General features: G+C 36.3%; 1 non-coding gene across 1 annotated transcript; it reads right to left on the bottom strand.

The window, feature by feature from the left end:
* Positions 1-1,278: 1,278 nt before the first annotated feature.
* On the bottom strand, positions 1,279-1,385 carry LOC112191134. Its single transcript, XR_002932852.1, has one exon. It is a non-coding gene; the product is annotated as a small nucleolar RNA R71 (small nucleolar RNA).
* Between the last annotated feature and the right edge of the window lie 22,352 nt (positions 1,386-23,737).

The following is a 23,737-nucleotide window of genomic DNA, read 5'->3' as shown; positions in this document are numbered from 1 at the left end:
ATAAGTTATTTGGTTGGAGAACATGATGCTTGATCAATGAGTAGATGTTTTCTAGGGTGCTAAAAGAAAATTCAATCTTGTGATTAAAGAGTTGTGAACTAAGAATACAAGTGCTTGATCATAGTCAATATTCTTGTTTGCATGATTTTCTAGTTCTTCTGTGCTTAATGGAGTTGAACATATTTGCTTGAACCTGATCATTATGTGGAGTAAATTATAGTTTGGCTACTTGAGTTCTATACAGGATCAATAAGTTGGAATTCATAGGTTAGAAGAACTTGACATATGTCTGGGATCAATAAGGCTTATGTACGGAAATCTTTAGCAAGAAATCTGGGGAATTCAATTGTTATCAACTAGAGAATCGGATAGAAGTATTAGCTGGTGGATTCAATGCTTTAGCAACTTTATAATTTGTTCTTAAACTCTAAAGAATCTCATTGCTCCTTGTCTTTAATTTCAGTTTTTCTTTCTTTAATTTTCTGTTTAAAACTCAATCACATCATAAAAATCAGTTTGTTTCACTTAAGTATAGCACATTTGTCATAACAAAATTGTCTCAATCAGTCCTTGAGGGAATGACCTCGTGCTTGCACCTTTATTCTACAATTGATTCATGCACTTGCGAGTACTAAATTAAAATTGACAACAAGTTTTTGGCGCCGTTGCCGAGGACTGACTTAATTCAATTTGATTTGTCAGTTGTGCCATACTTAATTTTTGTATAGTTTTTTCTTTTCTTTTACTTATTTTTTTTGTTTGTTTTTCTTGTAGGTTTGAATTTTGTTTATGCAAGGTCGTCGATCCCAGAATTTAGCTCTCATTGTATACGATCCGGAGATTGAACGAACTCGTAGAAGACTTTTAAGGCAAGCAAGAACTCAAGCACAAGTTGCGGTTCCAATGGCAGAAGATGAAACAAAAGCATTGAAGGAGTTCACGGCTCCTACTGCACTCACAACATCATCTTGCATTGTTGTAGCTCCCATTCCTCAAGGAGTGCGTTTTGAGATTAGACCAGCAACAATTCAGAGTTTGCCTAATTTTTATGGGAAGACGAATGAAGATCCTTATCTCCATGTGGAGGAATTCAAAGACATATGTGGAACTTTTTGGTATGAGATATCATATGAGCATATCCGTTTAAGGCTTTTTCCTTTTTCATTGAAAGACAAGGCAAGAAAGTGGCTAAGCTCTCTTCCCCCTGGTTCCATCAATACTTGGGATGATTTGGTTAAAAAGTTCTTGTTGAAATTCTTCCCAGCTAAGGAAACTAATGCTCTCCAAGCGGAAATCTTTGGCTTCTCTCAACCTGAAGGAGAACCTTTTTATGAGAGTTGGGAGCGTTATAAGGATTTATTTTTGAAGTGTCCTCACCATGGATTTTCTAAACCCCAAAAGGCTCAATTTTTCTATAGAGGTTTGAATGCCCAAAGTAGAAGTATGGTGGATGCTACAGTTGGTGAAAGCTTGATGGGAAAGACGGTAGAAAAAGCAATTCAAGCTTTTGAGACTATATGTGAAAATTCGCAGCAATATGATCCTTATACATCAGTGCCCAAAAGAGGAGGACTATATGAGATTAGTGCAAATACTAAGTTGGAAGAGCAAGTTGCAGCCTTGGCAAGACAAATGAAGAGCCTTACTCATCTATTAAATAAGTCTGCAAGGGAGACATGTGCTTTTGTGTTCAAGTATTGCACATACCACAGAGGCTTGTCCCGAAAATTTCTTCCAAGATGAGCAAGTCAACATGGTGAATAATTATAGAAGGCCTGTGAATGATCCTTTTTCAAATACATATAATCCAGGTTGGAGACGACATCCAAATTTCTCTTATAGCAATAATAATCAAGTGCAGATGCCAAGGAATCCTCCCATGCAAAATTATCAAGGGCCAATTGAACAAAAGAAACCATCTCTTAAAGAAACCATGCAGCAACTTGCACAAAATCAGATGGAATTTCAAAAGGCCAATGCTCAGATGGTTCAAGCTATTCAAGAGACCAAGAAAGAGCAGCAAGTTCAATCTCAAGCTATTTCTAAGCTAGAAGTTCAAGTTGGTCAGATTGCCATTGCCTTGAATGAGAGAGAACAAGAGTGTTTACCTAGCCAAACTCTTGCTAATCCAAGGGGTCAATTTGAGAAACATGAGCCTATGAAAGCTGTGATCACGTTGAGGAGTGGAAAAGAAGTTGATATTAAAGTTCGTAGTCCAGGAGATATTCAAGAAGTTGAACAAAAAGAAGAAGTTGAACAGGGGATTGATGAGTCTGTTGCTGTCCCAAAAATTAATGAATCAGCAGAGAAGGATTCCGCATGAGGATTGAAGCTGCAACAGCAATCCCGAAAACGAACTGATTCGAACCCAGCGACTTCTAGCACCCTAGAAACAACTTTAAGGCCAACTATAGAGTCTCAATTTGTTCCTAAACCTCCATATCCAGAATTGCTTCAGAAGCCAAAGAAAGATAGGCACTTGATCGGGATTATGGAACTATTTCGTAAGGTGCAAATTAATATTCCTTTGCTTGATGCCATTAAACAAATCCCAGCTTATGCAAAGTTTTTGAAGGAGCTATGCACTAACAAGAGAAAATTTGAAGATCATGAGAAGGTGTTGTTATCAGAAGAGGTTAGTGCCGTAATTCAAAGAAAACTCCCTCCAAAGTTGAAGGATCCAGGCAGCTTTACAATCCCTTGCACAATTGGTGACCATTATTTTGAGCATGCTTTGATGGACTTGGGTGCCAGCGTTAACCTGATGCCGTAATCTCTATATTTGAAATTAAAGTTTGGTGACCTGCAACCAACATCAATCACCTTGCAATTTGCAGACCGATCAGTCAAGAGGCCAAACGGAATTGTTGAAGATGTGTTAGTGAAGGTTGATAAGTTCATATTGCCTGCAGACTTTGTTATTCTTGAAACTGAACCAGATGCTTATTCAAGTGAGGATGTACCAATCATTTTGGATCGTGCATTCATGGCTACTGCTGATACCATAATTAGAGTAAAAGATGGACTTCTATCTATGACAGTTGGTGACATGTCGGTGGAGTACAAGATTTTTGAAGCGGGTCGACGTCCCTCTGATGATGGTAAATACTTTATGGTTGATTCTATTTCTCCTATTACTCATGAATCTTTTGTTTTGAATTCATCTCAAGATGCCCTTGAGGTATGTTTGACACAATTTGGAATGGATTTTGATGCCAAGCAAGAGGTTGATGAGTTAGAGAAGCTTCTTAATGCTGCACCGGTTTTTGAATCAAGAAAGTGGAACCAATTTGAGTCTTTACCTCTGTCCACAAATAAAGTCATGTCTTCCATTCAGCAAGCACCAAAGTTAGAGCTCAAGCCACTGCCATCACACTTGAAATATGTATTTTTGGGTGAATGTGAGACACTTCTAGTGATTATTGCTTCGGACCTTTGTGAAGAAGATGAAAAGAAGTTGATGCAAGTTCTTCAAGCTCACAAAACAGCGATTGGATGGACAATTGCAGATATTAAAGGTATAAGTCCTACAATGTGTATGCACCGAATCCATCTTGAAGACAATATGAAGCCAACACGTGATGCACAAAGGCGTTTGAATCCACCAATGAAAGAAGTTGTGCGTGCTGAAATTTTGAAGCTTCTTGATGTTGGAGCTATATATCCAATTTCTGATAGCCAATAGGTTAGCCCAGTTCAGGTGGTGCCTAAAAAGTCAGGAATAACCGTTGTGAAGAATGAAAAAGATGAATTAGTGCCTACAAGGATGACTACGGGTTGGAGAGTGTGTATTGATTACAGGAATTGAAGCTCAACACTGCCACACGCAAAGACCACTTTCCATTACCTTTCATTGATCAAATGCTTGAGCGATTGGCGGGTCATAGTTATTAATGTTTCCTTGATGGTTATTCAGGGTATAATCAAATTCCTATTGCACCGGAGGACCAAGAACAGACTACATTTACTTGCCCTTTTGGTACTTTCGCTTACTGGAGAATGCCTTTTGGATTGTGTAATGCACCGGCTACCTTCCAATGGTGTATGATGAGTATTTTCTCCGACATGGTGGAGCGATTTATTAAGGTATTTATGGATGACTTCTCTATTTTTGGTTCTTCTTTTGATGATTGTTTGCTTCATTTAGCTCTAGTGCTCAAAAGATGTCAAGAAACCAATCTTGTGCTAAATTGGGAGCAGTCAAGCAAGGTATTGTGTTAGGACATATTGTTTCAAGCAAAGGCATTGAAGTTGACAAAGCAAAAGTGGATTTAATTACCAATCTTCCTCCACCAACAACAGTAAAGGGAGTGCGTTCTTTCCTTGGTCACACCGGATTTTATCAGCGTTTCATGAAGGATTTTAGCAAGATTGCAGGACCATTGAGCAATTTATTAGCAAAAGATGCAGAATTTGTGTTTGATGAAGCATGTCTAGAGGCATTTAACAAGCTCAAGGCCCTCCTAACTTCAGCTCCTATCATAAAGCCTCCGGATTGGAACTTACCATTTGAATTAATGTGTGATGCATCGGATTATGCAGTAGGTGCAGTTTTGGGGCAGCGTATAGAAAGGCTTCCTCATGCTATTTATTATGCTTCAAAGACTCTAAATGATGCTTAGCTTAACTATTCTAGCACTGAGAAAGAGTTGCTTGCAGTTGTGTTTGCTCTAGACAAGTTCAGGTCCTATTTGATTAGTTCGAAAGTAATTGTCTACACAGATCATGCTGCCCTTGAATATTTACTTGCCAAGAAAGATGCCAAGCCTCGGCTGATCCGTTGGGTTCTCTTACTTCAAAAATTTGATTTGGAGATAAAAGATAAAAAAGGAAGTGAGAATGTGGTTGCAGACCACTTGAGTAGATTGGTGCATGAAGATGATGAAGAGGACTTTCCTTTGAATGAAAATTTCCCTGATGAACAATTGTTTATGGTACTTGATTCTCCTCTTTGGTTTTCTCATATTGTGAACTTTATTGTTACTAAAAAAATTCCAGATCATTGGAGCAAGCAAGAGAGGGAGAAATTTCTTTCTAAAGTAAAGCATTATATTTGGGATGAACCATATTTATTCAAACATTGCCCAGACCAATTGATTAGAAGATGTGTACCAGAAAGTGAGTTTCAAAGCATTCTTCGCTTCTGCCATAGTTATGCTTGTGGTGGGCATTTTGGAGCCAAGAAAACAGCGGCTAAAGTTCTTCAAAGTGGCTTTTATTGGCCAACATTATTCAAGGATGCCTTTGAATTTTGCTCTTCATGTGATCGTTGCCAATGAATGGGTACTTCATTGTTTTGCAATAGCCAGTATTCAGATTAAATTTTCTTTTAGTCAATGATGTACTTTGTTAACTTATGAATAAAATGTCGGGTTCTTTTCATTATGACTCCATCTAAAATTCTAAGCATATATACTACTTTGTGACTACGATGACCCAAATGCCTCTTGCCAAATGGCAGCTTGATTACTATCACAGATCTCTATGCTCCTAGTGCAAAACCCTATTGAGCTATTTGAGCCAACGGATTCCATGCGGAAATGCATATAGAGAACGAAAAAGAACTACCTCTAATGATTGCTAATAAATGCGCATCTTAGAGAAACTTATTCGTCTCTCTAGCGGATTTTTATGTCACCAATATTAGAGCTATTAAATCCAATAAAGTTATGAGAGAACATCTCTTGGATTTAGATACATATTGGCTTTGTCACGACAGGATTGGTTATTCTAGTCATAGGTTCAACTCTTATAACTTATCTCCACAGATCAAAGGCTGTCCCATCTTAAGGATCAAAAAGGTCTTATAAAGGGTTGTAATGGGGCCAAGGCTCGAGGTTTTAAGAAACAAAGGGTAAGGAATTTCACAAAATATCCTAAAAACCTAGTAGAGCTCATGTAGATGTAGAGAGACTTCTAGAAATCCACCAAGGCATACAGAACGTCATAACCCCATAGAGGCAAAATAAAAGGGCCTAATGTCTTCATGTTGGTCCCAAACTTCATTATAAACTTCCTTTAGACTCTTGTGAACTGGACAAAGACCAAATTTTTCTGTAATGGGCCTTCTATTCAAAGTACTCTCCAAATCCACAAAAATATGGGGGACTGAAGTCCATAAACGATTTTTTCTTTTTCTCTACTTTTGCCGTACACAAATTTTTTTTTTTTTTTTTTTTGCGGCATTCACATAATATTTTCTTCTCATGGACATGTCTACCCCTGCACTTGAATTTTCACCTCTTCTCAATCTCCATCCTTGTCGCCATGAGTATCCGGATGAAAACAAGTTCCTATTGCAAGAATAGAATTTATTAGTTCCACACATAAAGAATTAAAGCAAAACTCAGTTAACATACTATGAAAATCTTAGCAGTGAGTTATTTTTACTTGACAAACTGAAATACTGCAGTTTTCTTACCCAGTCACCTTAATGTTAAAAACTGTACAAATCTGTTTAAAATCTGCTTTCATGGTCTTCTAACGATTTGTAGCTGACATCCTAAAGAAACTCTCGAAATTTGAATCACCTGAAAAAAATTTTCCTAGAATTAGTTATGAATTTTTAAAGTTCAGCTACAGTTCCACGTTTTTCTGCAGAAACTGCTATTGTGTGCTAACCTCTTCAGTTTTAATGTACTTTCTACAACTCCAATTTGTGTAAAACTTTCAATACTAAAAATAGACTTTCTAAAGTGTTAAATAAAAGAAATCACAATTTCAACAAAGCTTTAAAGGATGAGTGAAGGTTTTCTAAATTCAACTTTAAAACTGCATATGTTTCCTACTTGGTTCTGGACTCATCTCAAGTCAGATTCTATTAATCTATGTCTTCCAAAAATTCTAATAACTAAAGGAAACAACAAACCAGATACAAAGTGATTTCAAATTCTAATTTGGATCAATTCAAAGACAAAAGATATAAACTCTTTTTCCAGAAAACTAGTAAAATCAAATAGAAGATGAGAAAATAATTAGTTCTAGTTGTTCCAGTAACAACAACTTTATTCCTAACTGAACTTCATCTCTATTGTAACTTCTTCTATCATCAAGAATCCCCAAGTCTTATAATAACCTATGAACATAACCCAATTTTCAATTTGCATTAACCATCAGAACCACAAAGAACTCATCAAATCAAAAACTAAACGAATCACACCTGACTTTTTACTTCTCCACTTCTAAGATACCAAAACTCCCTTTCTTTCTCTCTCTCCCTTGTTTTTCTATGTATCTAGCAACTCAAGAAAATGTATGGAAATCATTGATGGTTTAGCGTATTTATAGTGTCTGGAAAGGAGGGGTAAACGTAGAAAGCAAGATTGGTCTAACAAAAAGAAAATTGGATATTCAAATTGAAATCTTACCCATATAGATACTAGACTTGCCACCTCCCGATTTCTAGAGTTCCAGCTCTTGATTCTAGGGTTCCAGCTCTAGCTTGATAGCTTTGGGGAATCACCAATCTGAAACTTGATTTCCAAGGCTGTTGACACCTCCTACTTACCCATGGCAGCGGTTATGTCCTTTGTACTTTCCTAAGGCGGTGGCTTGGTGTATCAAATGGAGGAGAATGTGGAGGTGAGGAAGCGATGAAGAGAAAGGACAAAACTTTGAGTTTAGGCGTTGTTGATCTAGTTTTGGTCGTGGAAAACGTTCTATAGGCTATTAAGTTACTTTGGGTTTGAGTTTTGGCCCAAAAACTTTGGCCTACTCTAATTACTTAAACCCAAAAGAAAACAAGTAAAATTATCTCTAAATAATAATAATATTTAAAAAAATAATTTAGCACAATAAATAAAATTAAACTTTTTTTTTTTTAAATGTTAAAAATTTTAGGTCGTCACACGATGGTGCTAATATCTCATTGTGGGATGACCCATGGATTCTGGTTCTCTACTCATTTCGTCCTTTCTCCCCTATGATGGAAGGGACTGAACAATGGCGGGTTGCGGATGTGATTGACTTTGATAATAAAGAATGGCTAACTGATGTCCTAGAGGAGTTATTTACTAGTGGGGAAGTGGGGGGAAATAGCATCCATTCCATTAAGCATTCAGAGTGCTAATGATAGATGAGTGTGGCATTTTGATTCAAGGGGGTGTACAAGGTGCGAAGTGGCTATCATGTGTTTCGTAATTTTGAGAAGTTGGAAAGGACTGTGTCCTCGCCGGAGGTGGAGAAGGGAGGCCCTTTGAGGATACACAGGAACAAAATATGGCATGCCAACGTCCCACCCAAAGTTAAGGTACTTGTATGGCATATAATGCATGGCATTGTGCCAACCAGGTCAGTTCTCCTTTCACGTCATGTTCCTATTCAAGACGTTGCATGTGTATTTTGCATATCCACCAATGAGACTAGCTTGCATGTTTTTAAAGAATGTGAAGCACTCCAATGCTTTTGGAGGTTGGGCCCACTGAGGTTGAAGGCTAGGTAACATGTAGCATGTGATTTAAAGACTTGAATTTTTGATTTGTTGGATGTGTTGGGTAGTGACCAAATTGACTTTCTCTTCATGGCTCTTTGGTCGGTGTGGACTGAAAAGAATAAAATAGTATGGAATAATGGTAGTTTACAACCTATGCATATGATCCAGTGGTGTTCTAGTAGTCTGGACGAGTTCCAAAAATATTACCAGAAAGCCGCCTGTGAAAAGAAGCGGCTAGTTACAAAATGACAGTGCCCCCCTCGAGGCCAACTCAAGATTAATATTGAAGGATCTTTTCAGGTAGACAGTTGTCACGCCCCGAATTTTGAATAACAAATTCAAATCCGAAACATGAATAATAACCAATGCAAATAACGTCTTGAATTTTTTTTTCTTAACCAACGTCTCACAAAACATAAAACAAACCTCTTAGCAAACTATCTCTCGAGTCAAATATTACAATACCACCATAAATAAAAGTTACACTCAAAAGAGTCTATAAAACACACCAAAATAGACCAAGTGCTGACGTCAACCCCGCTGCCCTACTCAGCTCGCTCTCCACCCTGATTATCCTGACCTGCAGGATTATCCGCTACACCATTTGAATAGTGTACCGGGATTGCAACAACACAAAATCCAGTAAGCTTTTTGCAAAGCTCGTGAGTAAATAAGAAATGAACAGTTGATTTAATAAATCGCAATTCTTTTAACTCAAGTAAAACAATCCAACAATCCGAACACACACAACAACCCCAACAATTTAATCACCAACTCAACTCACGTGGCACAAAGTACTCACAATGCAATAACCTAGTTACCACCATGACCGTACTCCCACAACAGACTAGAGCTCTATTTGAATCGTTACTTGTCACCTTGGCCCAGGTGCAAGCATCCGATATACTTTGGTTAATACTATAACCGTCGAACTTTGGGCATTTTTGCCCGCAGAACAAAAATACTTCGTTTATCACAATGATAACCGTCGAACTTTGGACATTTCTACCCTTAGAATAAAACACTCTGGTTATTATAACCATCGAACTTTGGACATTTCAGTCCGCAGAACAAAATATAAACAGAATCCCACCCGTTTCACAATATCACTTCTCCACCTAAATCATACTCACCACAATACCAATTATCATAATAATCAAGGCAAATAAATCTTTCATTCAAGTATATAAACGAAATCATAAAAAAAAAACACATATTTCTATGTCACACCATTCCGTATAAAATCACATATATATATATATACACACACGTAATCATCCACTCAGGAATGACCACTAATACCAACTATAGTTCACACGTAGTAAAGCCAAGAAATTCATTTTCTTATATACTTTAAATCTCATTTTCTTAAAACCATTTTCTCACACATAACAATTAATTGTGCAATAAGGAAATTCGGTTCGTAAATGAACCATGTGAGATTTACTCACCTCTAATTTCACTGCGTCTTCTCAGCGTAAAATACGGTTCACAATCGTCCACCAACTCAAACCATCAATCACCTAACCAAATATGATAATTAACTTAGCGTACAATTGAAAAACGAACTTATATGAAGATCCAACGATCGGATCTTCACCCGTGACCACACAAAGTCGATTGGACGATCTGATCTTCACAGATCACAAATCGAACGATCGAAATCGATCGAAATTGTAAAATTCATAACTTAATCATACGATCTCCAAAAATTACATGCTATATATAGAAATGATCGTATCGACATGTAAAACATAAAAATGGGCAGAAACTGCCTTTGGGGTGACCGGAAGTGGCTGGAAATTGCCGCCGAAGTTAAAGGCAGAGCCGCCACCGACCACCGCGAATGGCATCGGGGCCAAGCTGATCCTTTTCGTTTCATCGATTTGAACAACTTTTCTAACTAGCATGAAGTCTGAAAACGAAAGGAAGTGGTCGAAAATTACCTAGAACTGTCTGGTTTGGCCGGAAATTTACCAGAAATCGACGAGCTCCAGTTTGACGTAAAAACTTCCACCACTCGCCTCGATCCCTTCTGGATACTTGTTCAGAAACTCAAGGCTAGTTCACCAGGCGAAGAATCACAAGGAATAGTGGTCTGTAACTCGAGATATCCGGATCGAAAGGTTGTTTTCGATCTAGAAGGGTTGAGCTCCGACGAACGTGAAATTGATCTACCCAGGTCCTGTCCTTCTTGGTGCTTGTTCAAGAAGTTAAGGGGAGTCCAATGAGCCAAAAATCAAGAGAATTGGGGGCCTGTAGCTCGAGATATCGAGATCGACTCAAAATCGGCTCAAAACGGAGCCAAGTCCACCGCCGCCGCTTCCGGCCGTGTTGCGGCGCAAGGTTGCCACTGGTAGCTGCGCAAGGTCGAGGCGAAGCTAATGGAGGTGGTCCGACGTCTTGAGGTGGCCTAAGGAGGGAGAGATCGGCTGGTGAAGAATTGCTCTGTTTTGAGCTCGTTTCGGCTGAGAGAGAGAGAGAGAGAGAGAGAAGAGGAAGAAAATGGCTGACAGAAATGGAAACCCTAAATGGGGAAAGTTTCCAAAAATATATATACTAAACTTGGAAATTCTTCTAAATGCGATAACTAATTCATACAAATTCTGATCCTTGTGTTCCGCATAAGCACGGACTCGTATCGACGAGCTCTACAACTTTCATGAAGGAAGTTTTCCCAAAATCCGTACGTAACAAAAGTCGATTTGTCGTAACTCTAAATAATGTTCGGTTTCGAAAATAAAATCGTTCGAACTAATTCCACAACTTCTCCAAGCTTCGTACTCGCTCCCACTACTGCGAAATCATTTCTAAAAAACCATGGAATTTAATTTGGATTTTTCAGGGTATTACAACAGTGGAGTTGGAGGCATTGGTGTAGTGGTTAGAGACGACTTGGGCACGGCTATTGCCGCTATGGCTAAACCTTTCTTGCATGCTCACTCGGTGATTAATATGGAGGCTGAGGCGTGCATAGTGGGTCTTCTTCTAGGTATTTACCAAGGTTGGTCGGATGTAGTTATCAAGAGTGACTCTACCCTTCTGATTGCTGCACTAAAGAGTGAGGAGGATAATTTCTCGGAGGTGAGCCGAGTTTTTGATGATTGTAAATTTTTGGATTAAATACTGTTTACCCCCTATACTTATAGGGTTTCATCGTTTCAGTCTCTGACTTTCGAATTTCACCTAAAAAATCCCTGAACTCTCAATTTCCTCCCAATTGGTCCCTGCCGTCAAAAATTTCTGTTAAAGTTGCTGAAAATGTCTATTATGCGCTCACTTACTTTTAAAAAAATATTTATTTTACTCTCTTTTATTTTTTTTTCATTTCACCTCTTGAAAGTCTGTGTATTGGAACCATCTGATAAGAGCACAAAGTGTGACATTTTTAATATGTATTTTCCCTCATTTGGCTAAGTTATTCTCTTAAAATTAATAATTATAACACAGTTTATGTTTTTAGGTACTTCAAGGACTGAAATGGAGAAAACAAGCAAAAAAGAGCAGAAATGAGCATAAATTAAGGACAAGTCATTTTAGAAACTTTCCTCTTTCATTTTAGGAAATATTTCCTATTTTGTTTTAGGAAACTTTCTTCATTTAAACGTTCTAATTTTTGATTTTCTTGTTTTAAATAGAGTCCATCCCATTAAGAACTCTTGAGTGATGTAATCAAGGAAACATGAATGATAAGATGAAGCACATAAATCAGGAAGAATTCAAGGAGATATAAGGGAGTGTTTGTAGTCAATATTTATTCATGATTATCTTATTTACTATTGATTATAACACTAATTAAATTCTGATTTTTCTTGATTGTAGGAGTTCATTATGTGCACAATTGGAAGAAGATATTAGTGCAATTTAAAGGAGAGGAATAAGGGATGTATCTGGTCACTATTCAAGGAATATACAATGAGTCATTAACGGGAAAAGAGATTAGAAAAATCAAGACTTTGTCATGAGAAAATCAAGCAAATTTGGAGAAGAAATCACCTCAAGATGATTGGCCATGAAATCACCTCAAGATGATTGGCCATGATTGCATCACAAGAGATGAGAATTCCACTATAAATAGCAGCCATTCTCTACTCCAAAAGCATCACTTCTTCATACAAAATTCAGTTCATTGGCTTAGCTCTCTTCTCTCCAAATATTCAGAAAAAGCCTCTTGTCGTGAAAAGCTTTAGGACTTCTCCAAGGCTGTTCGTGTTCTTCAATGCCAAGCCTTGTGTTCTCTTGATGTTCTCCAAGCTTCCTTGAAGATCAAAAAGTGTAATTCATGGCCCTTATTTATGTTTTCGTACTCTTTAGTATTGAATTTCAGATTTTGATTATGAACTTTGTTATTGGAATTGGATTTTTGTTGAGAATGAGTTTATGTTAGTAATTTTCAGATTTGTTTCTTTATGTTCTTGAGTTGTTTATGATATCTTTATAATCTGATTTTGTGTCATCCTTTATATCTTTAAGCATATGATTTTGGTTGAATAACTATGTTAATCTGCAGGTTAATAAAGCCAAATTTGTGTTCTGATTCACCTAATCATTTTAGGGCAGAAATTAAAGTGGTAAAGGCTATGTACAATGGTCGAAATTATATGCTACATGTTTGTGCGTTTGTAACTTCTTTTGGATGCATACATGTTTGGATTCAGAATTCTAACTGCACTTAATGATTCATATTTAATGTTGACGGATGCTCTTCAGAATTAACGTGATGTTTTATATGAAATATTTTAAGTTACGGACTTTTCCTAACTTAGGAGATTCAAAAGAAGAATTAAAGTGGTACTCGATCTCTTCAGACTTGTACTTCGAATTCATTTCTGATATTTAGTGTTGGCACGATTTTAGGTTGTTTAGATTGAAATAATTCATTGCATGTTGATATGGTGTGGAAATTCTGATTTGAGTGTGAAGAAGTCGATCACATGTATATATTTATCTTTTTGTTTTATTTCGTAGGAACTTAGAAACCAAAAGTTGAATCCCCCATTTTTATGGTTGTTTCTTGTGTAAATTTGTAGATAAATGCTTGTTAATACTTGTTTTATTAATTACTAATTTAAATTGACCTTTTTGTTTAGGTGTACCCTACAATCCTCGGACTGAACGATCCATGCTTATCCTATACTAACAACTACATTTTGCAGAGTTAAATTGTGAGGCTATTTTAGCCGCATCACCATCATGATGAGGAGGTGAAAAGAAGGAGGCGAGAGAGCCGGAAAAAGAAGAGGTAAAAAGAAAAAAAATAAAATAAAAAAAGAGAGGAAAAGAAATATATATTTTTTTCTAAAGTAATTGAGGGTATAGTAGACTTTTTAGGGGAAGATAACGAAGTTTTTGACGGATGCTTGACTGCAGGGACTAATTTGGGAGGAAATTGGGAGTTCAGGGACTTTTTAGGTGAAATTTGAAGGTCAGGGACTGAAACGATGAAACCCTATAAGTATAGGGAGTAAGCAGTATTTAACCCAAATATTATTTATCTGCTTTTCAATCTGTTGAAATTCGTCTTATCTTTCGTGAAGCAAACAGTGTTGCACATAGGCTTGCACACCTTGCTAGCTCTTTGTTGATTGATAATGTTTGGTTAGTTGAGGCTCCTGCTATTATTCAAGATGTTCTCTACGAGGATTATTATAATGCTTCTATTGTAGCACAAGGTTCAGGTTGTATGTTCCCCCCTTGAGTTGTAAAGTACTAATATTAATAATTAAATGGAACCGGCTGTGAGGTTGAGCCTCTCAGGTAGGCTAGGTTTCAAACCCCTTTCAAAAGAAAAACTTATTAAACGAGATTTTGAAAAAAAAAAAACGGTAGTTTAGCTTTTCAATGCATTTCAGATAGAAAAAAAAAAAAAAAAAAAAAAAAAAAAAAAACTTTTTAGCACATTAAATGTTGGACGACTCTCTAACACGTTTTGGTTTTCGCAATTGTACATTAATTAATAAAAAATTTATTAATCAAATAAAATTAGCTAGGACTCTAAGTGACTAAGTGTATGATAAGACTTAATTAAGAGTCCAAAAGACTATACAAGTCTAGGACCTCTAGGTTTTAGTTTCTCAACACATTTTCTCAATTAAATAGTTAAAGATATTATGAGTTATCAGTTTTAGTCATTCAATCAATCATTTTACTCCAAAAGTCCTCTAAGCTTCTCTTAGTCTCTAAATTTTCACAAGCTTCACAATTTTCCTATCATTGCTTCCCAAGTTTTCCATAATCTATCATCTTCAAGCCTTGTTCCAAATATTGTACCAACATCCGTATTACTATGACAAAAAAGGATAAATTCTGGGAGTATGCGGAGAAATTAGATGGGGCACGCTTTAAGTGCAAATTCTGTGATCGTAATTTTTCTGGAGGAATGACTTGAGATGTCAACACCTTGTATCACACCAAGCAGACATCCGTCCAACATCTTGTATCACACCCAACAATATCCAGATCTGCACATGGTCCCACCATATATAATGGTCCAATCTCCTCAAATTAAATGCTGTAGAAAATACATCAAAATGAAGGCACCCGCATTACGTCTTACCCAAATGTATAACAAGAATTCTGGTCAAACCTTAATTAGAAAAATTTCTAGAGCCAACTGGAAACTTATTTCCTTAAAATTATTCCACCAACCTCTAATATCATATACAACTCATCTGTCAGGCAAAACCTCTACCAAAACCTACCACAATTCAACCTTCAAGGCATCATGATTCAGAACTCGAATCAAATTCCGTATCACATAACAATTCCGTTCGAACTTCTAAGAACACCCAACAATGTCACTATTGCTATTCCCCGATCTTACGTGTAACCGTTTCACTCAAAAATGGATAAGCAAGGGCACCTATTTGCATAATATCACATACGAAGAGTTGATTCCAACTCTCCCAATTATTTACTGACCAAGGTCGTAGCTCTATTGTAAAACCTTAAGCATCCTGCTAAATACTCAAGCTTTAACATAAAACTATTTCAAAAACTCAGTTCTGTCCATCTCCGTACTTGTTACAATCCAAAACTTAAAAGACCAATTATAAATCAATGTTTCTAAAATCAATTTCTTTCAGTTCAAACAAAACTAGATCCAAATGTCATGGCCAGGTCAACAATCCAAGATGACCAATCCTATGATTTCCAAGAAATCTCCAATAGCTGCTAATAATATCCCCAAATGTCGTTTACAAGATCGATCGTGTCAAGTAACACATTCCCCAAACTCAGTTCAAAGTCATAACCATCATTATTACTAATTCCAATTCTAACAACCATCCTGATTCTAAAACAGTTATAATACTCAGAGACAGCCCAAAACAATGATCGCTCATCTCTAACAATCAAGCACAAAATCAAACTCTGGCCTCACACCTTAAACCATGCCCCAACAAATTTGTTGGCATCGAGGAAGAAATACCCACAACATTTCCTCGAATCATATTTCATAACACAACTCGAATCTGTAGAGTAGTCTTACTCTACCATTACTAGGGAATGGTGGAAGATATGTAAACAATCCAATATGTAGTGGAATCCCCATGAGGTCGGCGTACAGGAGGCATAGAACCTAAAGAAAAACCGATTAGACATGTACCGTACACACTTGATGAGTACATCAGCACCGAAGAGTGATGGGGATCGAACAGCTGCAGTCGGGCCATCACTCGTGAGGTACTGAGTAACATCAAGCATATACGATAATAAGATCGAAAATAGTCTACAGAATCTGACAACATAATGATCTGATACCAAGTTGATAGGACCCGCCCCGAATTTCACCCTGAAATCAGAAGTGGCCATGCGGGGTCCACCATAAAAGAAATTCTACAAAAAATTTGGCAAAACTTCCCATAAAATGGACTACCCAAAACCTGTAGAAATACATTTACACTTCTAAACCATCCATCCTTATTCTCGTAGAGCCACCCTGCTCCCCAAATCACATCTTCTAATTCACATTACACAAAAACTCAACTTAATATCATTAATTCCACGGTTATCAGAGCAATTCTAAAACAAAAGGTGTAATAGAATAAAAAGTAAAGAGGGTAAAGGATCGAAAAATCCTACAATGTGGAAGCAATGACAACTATGCCTTAACTCCATGTACGCCCGACCTCAACTAATCTAGCCTGCAAACTGGGCATTTGAAACGGAAGGGCCCAGGGGAAAAGTATTGAAAAACACTTTAGTGTGAGTGGACAAAAAATAAATAATCAAGATAATTTAAATGAAGCAAACCTTGAATACTTTCCCACGTATTTAAACTTATAAAACCTCGATGCATGCAATGTTTATAAAACGTATTTCTTTAAACTCAAAATCTCGTAAAACAATACTAGCCCCGCTGGTTAAGAGAAATCGGATTAGCCCCACTAGTCAAGTAACAGTAGGATATGGGGAAGAAGAAATTATCACCATACGGGTAAAGGAGCCCCTTAGGCTCTACCCTCGACTGCCACTCACACATAGATTGTGTGAGGAGGAGAACTAATAACCTCGACTACCACTCCCGTGAGGAGGAGAATCCTCGACTGCCACTCACAAACACAAAGTAAGTGAGGAGGAGATACTATAGAACGACCCTAGTATGGTGAAGAAAATAATCGAAAACCAGTAAATCTATAAATCCATAAAGCTTCCCCAATATCTCACGAGAAAAAGATATATTCCAGACGTAGCCCCACACGCCAAAACATTCTCGACGTCATAAACAAATAGGCGAGAAATAATAAATATAACAATCCTTACAAAAACCTCCAGTCTGATAATATGGCAGAAATCTCAAAATCGACGAATAAAATATATTACTAAATTCCAGAAATCACCTCGGAAAATAATTCGTCGAGAATCACATAAATCATGATTTCAATTGAAATCGTATATCGGAGATAAACTATCGAAGTCTCAAAATCCGTTTCCAAAACATAATTGAAATAAATCATAATTAATCTCCGAAAATTAAATCATATTTCCGAAAATAAATCATAAGTCCAAATCCGAGTATAAGAGTTTCATATCCAAAATTCATATGGAAAACAATGCCAAAATTATAATCCAAATCAAAATATTATGCTCGATAAATAAAATATTATTTCGGGAAAAATAATTGCATGCATCATTCTTTGAAAATAAAAGTCCACTCACAGTACTATATAGGCGACCACGCATACTGGTTTCTTCGTTGAGCAGTAACTCTGTATAGCGCCATGTACATAATTATATTCTATGAATAACAATTCAGTGATTAAATACGATTCCCAAAATCAATCCTCTTAAGCCAACATCTCTATTTCCTTCTCCGATCCAACCCAAACTTTACCACTACCACCATTTCATTAATTTACAAGTTGTAGGGTAGATTCAAGAGAAATCCGACGGTTGGATTCTCGTAAATCAGTAACTGAAATTCTAAATTTTCATAATCGATGAAAAACTTCTCCAATCTTCACCAAGTTCACATATATAAGCTCTAGATCAAAAATAGGATTTAACTAGCTAAAAACAGAACTCACAACATTGCCATACGCGCCTCCATGCGCGACCTACAGTGGATTTAACTAGAAGTCTTTTTTTTTTATCTAAAATCACCGAATTATACAAGTACGTACTTTTCACGTTAATACCTATACTGAATATTACTAACAAGGGTTTGAATTGAGAATCAATTATAAAAATTAGTGAATTGAGAAAATAGAAGTTGTTAACTAAAAGATTCTTTATATGTATTATAAATTTATATGTGCTACTTTTTAATGTTTTCATCAATTATTAATTTATATATTTGTTGGAAATTTAATTTTTCATATTTTCTCTTTGTTAAGTCTTCATTGCATTGGCTACATGTTATCTCTTATTTGCATATAAATTTAGAAACTGAGAAAGAATCCCTTAAAAGCAACAAAATGCTGGTGTGAAGAGATTGAAATAAATTGAGATAATAGAGAAATGAGGAGGGAGTGGTACTGATATATGTCTAATTTTCTAGATTCCCCATGCTTCATAAACCACTTCATCGTGGTGGTCAACTACAAGTTTGACTGTTAATATGTCCATAATTACCATCTCAGATTTAGTCTGAAGAAGAACTTTGAACTCTAAAGCCAACTCGAGTATTATAATCACCATCACACACATAGATCATAAAATATATGCATGATCCAAATCAAAATTCCCATTAAAAAACATGGGGATCCTTACCGAATTGCATCAAATCACATAGAAAATAAAAAATAGTAATTGATACCTAGATAAGATAGTAAGAAATTGTAGATGCCCAATTAATTAAGAAACTATAATGAAGAAAATCAGAAGCATGGACATTTTCAGAATAGAAAACATTGAGGGAAGAAAAAGTATTTAAAAACTAGAAGGGGAGTGTGGAGGGAGGAGATCACCTGTCCCCAAACTTGTCTCACGAATAAAATTTTGACACGTATCATTTTTTTTTAACAACAGGTAACGCCGTTAACACGTTACAGAATGAAATTTCAAAAAAAAAAAAAATGATGAATAAGATGGATCCAAGAGGACCAAGAGAGATGAAAACCCATTGATAACAATGAACCCAGTTTTGCCTTGTGCTATTAATTTATCTTATCTTCATAATATTCTCTTCCTCTATAAAACCAACCTTATCATTTCTCCAAACTCAGATTTTGAATTTAAAGAAACCTTAAGTTAGGCTTTGAACATGTATGAATTTGAATAATTGAAGGGAAGTTAGACCCGAATGAAATCAAATTGTAGAGAATTAATAGACAGAAAAATATATTTGGACTTGAAATACTTTTATCAAAAGTTCGAAAGAGTAAGAGAATGCAAATGATTCAAATGCAACAATACATACAACTAAGAGGACAGCTACAAAAGACTAGAACAAACAAACAAAAACATGTAGAATAAACCCAGAAGAACCAGTAATAGGACGTGAAAACCTCAAGTCTACACACAGGGACGGAGCTACTCAAGGGCCTGAGGGGGCCATGGCACCCCTTAACTTTTTACCTGCATATGTATTTGTTGCTTGAAATCTAGTTGACTTGAGTTTCTACACACATAATTATTAATATTGGCACCCCCTAGCTAGTTCCCCACTTCACATTATAGGTTGGACTTTAGAGAAAAGAAAAAGAAGAAAGAGACATGTTGTCTGAGAGAAAGGAAAGAGAAAAGCAAGCATGGGCAGAAAAGAACAAAAGAAAGCAAGTTTCATGGCAGAAAAGAAGGTGTGCTGCCGGCACCTTGTGATTCATTTCACAATCCTTCATAAGGAGCTGGAGAAAGAGAAGCAAAGAAGTTCTTATCATTCTCAAAAATTCGGCAGAATAGAGAGAGCTAGAGACAGAGAGTTGTAAAAGAAGAGAAAGAAAATCCTGCTTTTACAATATCCTTGTGAGTTGAACAAATTTGTTTATGTGAATTGTGATTTAAGTTATGAAATATTCAGAATTTGTTTCAATGATTTTGAATTTTTATGTATATATTTTCACTTGTAGATGAGTAAACAATAAAAAATTCATGGATTTTTCAAAAGGAAGAATGCCCAATCTGATGCTAGTACTTCAGTGCCTCCACCATTGCCCAACTCCGGTACTGAAGCATCAACACCTGCTCCCGAAAATCCTCATCCTCTCAAGTCAGCTTTAGATCCTCGTGAAATTTGTAAGTCATTTAGAATTGATGATGTTTGTGAATTAGTAGACAAATTCTATCCCGAAGACTTTGAAGATCATGAGAAGATACGCTTGAAAAGACAACTTCAACATTTTCTTAATGATGTTATTCGACTTTCAGAATTTAAAGCTTTGTTGACTATTTCTGAAATGGCTCAATGGTTGGTGAAGACTCGAAGATCAATGATGTACCAACTAGTTTATAGGGTGGTTGTGTTGGTGCTCACTCTTCCAGTCTCGACAGCAACTACTGAGCGAGCATTCTCAGCTATGAAAATAGTGAAAACTAGACTTCGCAATAGAATGGATGATGATTTTCTTACTGACTCTTTGATTATGTACATTGAAAAAGAAATCGTTAAAAAATTTAGTATAGACTCCATTATTGATGACTTTCGTTATATGCAAGAGCGACTAGTATTCATTATTAAGTTTTTTTTTTAATATTTTGTTAATATTTTTTTTTCATCCATCTTATATTGGCCCCCCTTATTTGTAATATCTGGCTCCGTCCCTGTCTACACATCACCTATAAGGCTGGATTATCCATCACCTGCAATAATAGATTACCCATCACCTGCAATAGTAGAGTACCAACACCTACAAGGCTACAACTCACTTCAACTTTTTCCCTTCATTGTGACCAGGGATTGGAGCTTCAAGTTCTCCAACCTCAAATTAATTTCCACCATGCAGATATTTAGGGATCCTTGACAATTTCTCTCAGAATTGGAAAACCAAATTAGCCATTGCCGAAGCCCAAGCCTCAATTTGCATTTTATCTAGGGGAGACAGAGAGAATAGAGCTTTCAGAGCTACAAAAATGCCATGGCTGGCTCTTAGAGAATGTGCAATTCTTCGATCGTGTTGGTGATCGTTACATTCGGTGAGTGTGGAACTATTCTTTCATCTTCATCTTGATTTCGTAAAAGTGTCAATCGAATTGAAGTAAATCTGAAATTTTTCTCGAGTGCAAGCACATAATTTACAGAGTAGGGAATTTGAAATGAGTTAAAGGAGTTAGTTGTTGTTAAGTATTATGTGATGCAGCTAAAAGCAAGCGCATAATTTAACCCTGAAAATGTCATCGTTAGTATATGGTAAATATGGATCGTTCTAACCGGGGATTGAGGGTACACATGTAATTGCAAAAACAAATTAATAAAAGTAAAAAGTATTATTTACAAAAATAAAACAAACACAAAGGGGTTTTAGGATTATTAAATTAAAAATTAAATAAAGAAAATGTAAAAACATATATACACGGGAACGCAAGGGATAAAGATCAAAACCACAATCATATGCAAGAAATCCAATCACAATTCCTATAGTTGATTTTCTATGTCATGAGAAATAAGTTGACCATGTGAAACGTTAGAAAACAAACGATTTCCTATTTTTTACTTTCCTTGAATAATTAATCTAAGTGTAAGCACCTAAATCAATTCTATTGAACATGCAATCATAGTCTAGAAATCTAGCTAATCAAGAACACATTCAACGCATGAAGAACAAAGAAAGGATGTCAACCAAAGTGCACAACCTAGTTATGAATAAGTTCACCTATTTGCAATCCTCCTTAATTGATTTCGACTTTTGTCCAAAGCCTTCACTACTTAAATTAGCTCCAATTACATGCATATATCCTAAGTTGGCCACCAAAGAACATAAACATGCAAAAGTTTTCTGTAAAACAAAATCAATCAAGCAATCTCACATAAGCAACATATAAATCAACATAAAGAAATCACAACTTTATTTCAAAACATATAAATGAGTTTTAAATTTTGCCCTTAACGTCATGTTAACTAGAATTCATAACTCTACGAATCAAACAAAGGAAAACAAAAGAAAGTATGAAATACACCATGAAAGATGGGTGACATGGCCTTGAGACGAAGATCCTTGAAAGCAAGCAATCTTCTAGGGACGACACAAGGGTGGATGGCGGATGAGATCTTGATGTATTGCATGACTTCTTCTCCTCCTTGATTGAGACGCAGAGCTTCTGAAGACTAGAGAATGGAGAGAATTTTTCTCATGTTTATTTTCTGAGGGAGAGAGGTGTGTTGTTGGTGTGGTGGTCTAGAGATGAGGCTATATATAGGGGAAGGCAAGGCTTCATGAATTTAATTTCCAAAGAATTTTCTGGTTGCACCACACAGATTCAACCAATGAATTAATGCCACGTCAGCTGATAGGAGCATTTTAATGCGGTATTTTAATAGTTAATTCCTCACATTTTGCTTAGTTAATTCCTTAACTGAATCAATTTTTAATTCAATTTCTATTTTTAGGTACATTGGAGTAGATGAAGGTGAAATGAGCGTTAGGTCCATAATTACCTGGAAATGATGGAGAAAAATGGAAATGTACTAAAAGATCAATTTTACACATATTCCTACTCCGGCTAGGAGAAACCAAGCCAAGCAAAGAAGAAGGAGCGGCCGCCTGACCAAATGAACTTCAAATGAGCTGAAACCTTCCAGATCCATTCTAGACACCCAAAGGATCATTTCTTATGAAGAGTGCCAGAGAAAAATATGAGTGGAAGGCCTTCAAACAATCAGCCCAATTTTTTACAGAAGCAAAACCGGAAAACTGGACCTGTAAGAGGTCCAGCAGCATTTCCGGCCCAACCACATGGATTGAAGCTCTGAAAATTTGTCAGGATGATCTACACTCATAGTGGAACATTTCATATGAAGAAGTCGAAGGCATATAATGAATTCTTGTTGGAGAAATAATTGAAGGAATAAAGGGGAAGAAACTGACCTGAAAACAGCTCAACACCACATATTCATGTTTCCCACCCACATGAAGAAAGCTAGATGCTTTTCTCTTTTTCCTTGGATATATTTTTTCTACAATCTCTTTAATAGATCATCATCACTTCCATGTTGCTGCACCTTCATGCTTTGCTTTCATTTCATCATTTCTCTTTCTTTTCCATATTTTACAAATCACTTTCATACTCCACTTTCATTATTTTTCTTCCACTCATCATTTCACTCTTCTTTTTCTTCCCTATATAAACACCTTCTCCTCTCATTCTAAAAAACATTCCTTCACCCATTCCATCTTCTTTGTCTCTTCATTTCCTTTCCATTTTCCTAAACCAATTCCTTCATCCATCTCATCTTCTTTGTCTCTCCATTTCCTTTCCATTTTTCTCTCCATCCTCTAGTGCATTCAACGTTTCAAGCAAGGGAGAAGAAGAAGAAGAAGGAGCCGTGAGCATCATCATCCATCCTCCACCTTGAAGCTTGCTTTCGAGATTCAAGAATCCATAACGTTTCATCCTTCATCCCCATCTCCATCTCACGGTGTAATTCAACCTCTTTCTTTGTAATCTTGCTTAGTTTCGTGAGAATTGTTTTTAGTTAACATCTATGTTTGAACAAGGTTTATATTCTGAAATTTTATGATTGAATAAAGAATTTCGATTCTTATGTTGTGATTCCAAAGTTGCTTATGTGTGATTGTTCGATTGAATTTGCTTGATAGAAAACTTTTATATGTTTATCTTATTTGGGTCGACACTTATAGGATTTGCATGTAATTGGTGCTAGGTTTAAGAACATGAAATCGACTTTTCGTTTTGTGTAAACTTGAATCA

This window comes from Rosa chinensis, chromosome 2 (genome assembly GCF_002994745.2).
Source record: "Rosa chinensis cultivar Old Blush chromosome 2, RchiOBHm-V2, whole genome shotgun sequence".
Lineage (NCBI taxonomy): Eukaryota > Viridiplantae > Streptophyta > Magnoliopsida > Rosales > Rosaceae > Rosa > Rosa chinensis.
Note: the sequence above shows the minus strand (reverse complement) of the source record. Positions and strands in the feature narration are given on the sequence as shown.